At 35.7% G+C, this 4817-nt stretch overlaps 1 protein-coding gene across 1 annotated transcript in view; it reads left to right on the top strand.

Moving 5' to 3' along the window:
- The window catches only part of CEP295 (centrosomal protein 295), a 74862-nt gene that overhangs the window by 49687 nt on the left and 20358 nt on the right, over window positions 1-4817 (top strand).

Raw genomic sequence — 4817 nt, 5'->3', positions numbered from 1 at the left:
ATATATATATATATATATATATAACAGAGGATATTTTATATATAATTTGTGTACTGATCCTACAAAGCATAATTGTAGTACTATTTTATTAGTTGTAAGGCATCTTTTAAGAAGTTACATTTTGGCCAGGCACAGTGGTTCACGCCTGTAATCCCAGCACTATGGGAGGCAAAGGCTGGCAGATCATGAGGTCAGGAGATTGAGACCATCCTGGCTAACATGAAGCCCTGTCTGTACTAAAAATACAAAAAATTGGGCAGGTGTAGTGGTGGGCGCCTGTAGTCCCAGCTAGGCAGGAGAATAGCGTGAACCTGGGAGGTGGAGCTTGCAGTGAGCCGAGATCAAGCCACTGCACTCCAGCCTGGGTGACAGAGCGAGACTCTGTCTCAAAAAAAGAGAGAAGTTACATTTTATAGGCAGATTTATTTTTATTTTAGCTGTACATCTACTTAGATAATTGATATCTTACTTGTATCTATAGTTGAGTGGAATGAGAGATGAAGGAAAGGGATATTCTTTTGACAGTTTATAAAAAAATTAACTTCAACATCTCCTCTTTAAATTGTGGATTAAAATAACTGTAAAGGATATAATTTTCAGTGAACTATAATTTTTGACATTTTAAAATAAAACAGATTATTTTTTAATTTTTAATTTTGTGGCTACATAGTAGGTGTACCTATTTATGGGATATATGGGATAGTTTGATAGTGGTATACAATGTATAATACCCACATCATGGTAAATGGGATATCCATCACCTCAAGCATTTATACTTTATTACAAACAATTCAATTACAGTTTTAGTTATTACAAAATGTACAATGAAATTATTCACTATAGTCACCCTACTGTGCTATCAAATACTAGATTTTATTCTATCTAACTGCTTATTTGTGCCCATTAACCATCCCCACTCCCTGAACGACCCCCAACTACACTTTCCAGCCTCTGATAACTCATTTTTCTACTCTCTAATGAAGTTTGTCTTTCTGTGCCTGGCTTATTTCACTTAACATAGTAACCTCCAGTTCCATCCATGTTATTGCAAATGACATGATCTTATTCCTTTTTATGGCTGAATTGTACTCCATTGTGGTATGTGCCACATTTTCTTTATCCATTTGTTTGTTGATGGACACTTAGGTCGCTTCCAAATCTTGGCTATTGTGGACAGTGCTGCAGTCAACATGGGAGTGCAGATATCTCCTCAGTATACTGATTTCCTTTCTTTTGGGTATATACCTAGCAGCAGGATTGCTGAATCATATGGTAGCAATATTTTTAGTTTTTTGAGGAACGTCCAAACTGCTCTTCATAGTGGTTGTACTGATTTACATTCCCACCAGCGGTGTTCCCTTCTCACCACATCTTTGCAAAACATTCATTATTACCTGTCTCAGATAAAAGCCATTTTAACTGGACTGGGAGGATATCTCAAAGTAGTTTTGATTTGCATTTCTCTAGTGATCATTGGTGTTGATTGAGCACCTTTTCATATACCTGTTTGCCATTTGTATTTCTTCTTCTGAGAAATGTCTGTTCGGATTTTCTGCCCATTTTTTAATCAGGTAATTAGATATTTTCCTACAGAGTTGTTTGAGCTCCTTATATATTCTGGTTATGAATCCCTTGTCAGATGGATGGGTAATTACAAACATTTTCTCCCATCCTATTAATTGTCTCTTCACTTTGTTGATTGTTTCTTTTGCTGTGCAAAAGCTTTTTAATTTGATGTGATTCCATTTATCCATTTTTGCTTTAGTTTCCTGTGCTTGTAGGGTATCGCTCAAGAAATCCTTTGCCCAGACCAGTGACCTGGAGGGTTTTCCCAATGTTGTATTTTAGTAGTTTCAAGTTTGAGATCTTAAATTTAAATGTTAAATCCATTTTGGTTTGATTTTTGTATATGGTGAGAAGATAGTGGTCTAGTTTTATTCTTCTGTATATGGATATCCAGTTTTCCCAGCACCATTTACTGAAGAGACTCTCTGCTCCTCCATGTATGTTCTTGGCACCTTTCTCAAAACTGAGTACACAGTAAATATATGAAATTGTTCCTGGATTCTGTATTCTGTTCCATTGATCTGTGTGTGTCTATTTTTATGCTAGTACCATCCTTTTTTGATTACTGTAACTCTGTAGTATAATTTGAAGTTAGGTAGATTCCTCCAGTTTTGTTCTTTTTGCTCAGGATAGCTTTGGCTATTCTGGGTCTTTTGTGGTTGCATATAAATTTTAAGATTTTTTTTCTATTTCTATGAAGAATGTCATTGGTATTTTGATAGGGCTTGCATTGAATCTACAGATTGTTTTGAATAGTGTGGACATTTTAATAATGTTGGGATTCTTCCAATCCAGGAACATGGAATCTCTTTCCATTTTTTGTGTGTCCTCTTTAATTTCTTCCATCAATCTTTTACAATTTTTGTCGTAGAAATCTTTCACTTCTTTCGTTAATTCCTAAGTATTTAATTTTCTTTGTAGCTGTAGTAAATGGGATTACTTTCTTGATTTCTTTTTCAGGTGATATGCTTTTGGCATATAAAAATGCTGTGGTGAAAGTGGGCATCCTTGTGTTTCAGATCTTAGAGGAAAGGCTTTCAGGTTTTTCCCCATTTGGGATGATACTACCTGTGGGTCTGTCATATATGGCTTTTATTGTGTTATATTCCTTCTGTACCCAGTTTTTTAAGGTTTTTATCATGAAGGAATGTTGAATTTTATCAGATGCTTTTCCAGCATCCATTTAAATGATCATGTGTTTTTTGTCTTTCATTCTGTTGATAGGATGTATCACATTGTTTGTTTTGCATACATTGAACCATCCTTGCTTCCCTGGGATAAATTCCACTTGGTCATAATGAATAATCTTTTTAATGTGTTGTTGAATTCGATTCGCTAGTATTTTATTGAGGATTTTTGCATCCGTATGCATCAGAGATGTTGACTTGTAAATTTTATTTTATTGCATCTTTGTCTGGTTTTGGGATTAGGGCAATACTGGCCTTGCAGAATGAGTTTGGAAGTATTTCTTCCTCTTCTGTTTTTCAGAATAGTTTGAGTGGGATTGGTATTAGTTTGTCTTTAAGCGTTCAGTAAAATTCAGCGGTGAAGTGATAGTATCTTGAGCGTTTCTTCGCTGGGAGACTTTTTATTTCAGCTTTGATCTCATTACTCGTTCTTGGTCTACTCAGGTTTTGGATTGCTTCATGGTTCAACTTCAGTAGGTTGTATGTGTCTAGGAATTTATTCATTTCTTCTAGTTTTCCAATTTTGGCATATAGTTGCTAATAGTAGTCTCTAATGATCCTTTAAATTTCTGCGGTATCTGTTATAATGTCTCCTTTTTCATTTCTGATTTTATTTATTTGGGTCTTCTCCTTTTTTTTATAATTAGTCTGGCTAAAGATTTGTCAATTTTTAAAATCTTTTCATAAAAGCAATTTTTGGTTTCTTTATCTTTTGCATTATTTTATTCATTTCCCTTTCATTTATTTCTCCTCTGATCTTTATTGTTTTTCTTCCACCAACCTTAGGTTTGATTTGCTCTTGCTTTTCTAGTTTTTTAAGATGCATTTTTAGGTTGTTCATTTGAAGTTTTTCTTCTTGTTTTATGTAGATATTTATAGCTATAAATTTCCCTCTTAGTACTGCTTTTACTGTATTTCATAAGTTTGGGTATGTTGTGTCTCCATTATCATTTGTTTCAAAAAATTTTCAGTTTCTTTGTTAGTCTCTTCATTGACCCACTGGTCATTCAGGAGCATACTGCTTTAATTTCCATGTGTTTGTATAGTTTTTATCTTGTTACTGATTTCTAGTTTTATTCTACTATGGTCAGAGAAGATAAGTGTTATTATTTCAGTTTTGTTTTGTTTTGTTTTGTTCTGAGACAGAGTCTAGCTTTGTCATCCAGGCTGGAGTGCAGTGGCACGATCTTGGCCCACTGCAACCTCAACCTCCCAGGCTAAGGCAATTCTTCTGCCTCTGCCTCCCGAATAACTGGGACTGCAGGCATGTGCCACCATGCTTAGCTAATTTTTGTATTTTTAGTATAGATGGAGTTTCAACCATATTGGCCAGGCTGGTCTCAAATTCCTGACCACCCAGGAACAAGTGATCCGCCCACCTCAGCCTCCCAAAGTGCTGGGATTACAGGCGTGAGCCACCACCCCGGGCTATTTGAGTTTTGGTTTTTTTGTTGTTGTTTTTTTTAATGTTTTAAGCCTTGTTTTGTGGCCTAACATGTGGTCTGTCTGTGACAGTGATACATGTGCTGAGGAGAAGACTATGTATTCTGTAGCCATTGGATGAAATGTTCTGTAAATATCTATTAGGTCCATTTGGTCTGTGGTGAAGATTAAGCCCAATGTTTCTTTGTTGATTTTCTGTCTGGAAGATCTGTCCAATGCTGAAAGTGGGATGTTGAGATCTCTAGCTATTATTTTATTGGGGTCTAGCTATATCTTTAGCTGTAATAATATTTGCCTTATATATCTGGATGCTCCAGTGTTGGGTACATATATGTTTATAATTGTTATATTCTCTTGCTGAAGTAACCCTTTTTCATTATATAAAGACCTGCTTTTCTCTTTCTATAGTTTTGTCTTGAAGTCTTTTTTTTTCTTTTTTCTTTTTTTTTTTTTTTAAGACAGAGCCTCACTCTGTCACCGAGGCTAGGCTGGAGTATGGAGTATGGAGGTAGGATCTTGGCTCACTACAACCTCTGCCTCCTGGGTTCAAGCGATTCTCCTGCTTCAGCCTCCCAAGTAGCTTGGATTACAGGCATGCATCACCACATCTGGCTAATTTTT

Source organism: Rhinopithecus bieti, unplaced genomic scaffold (assembly GCF_001698545.2).
Source record: "Rhinopithecus bieti isolate Rb0 unplaced genomic scaffold, ASM169854v2 scaffold_71999, whole genome shotgun sequence".
NCBI classification, from domain to species: domain Eukaryota; kingdom Metazoa; phylum Chordata; class Mammalia; order Primates; family Cercopithecidae; genus Rhinopithecus; species Rhinopithecus bieti.
Note: the sequence above shows the minus strand (reverse complement) of the source record. Positions and strands in the feature narration are given on the sequence as shown.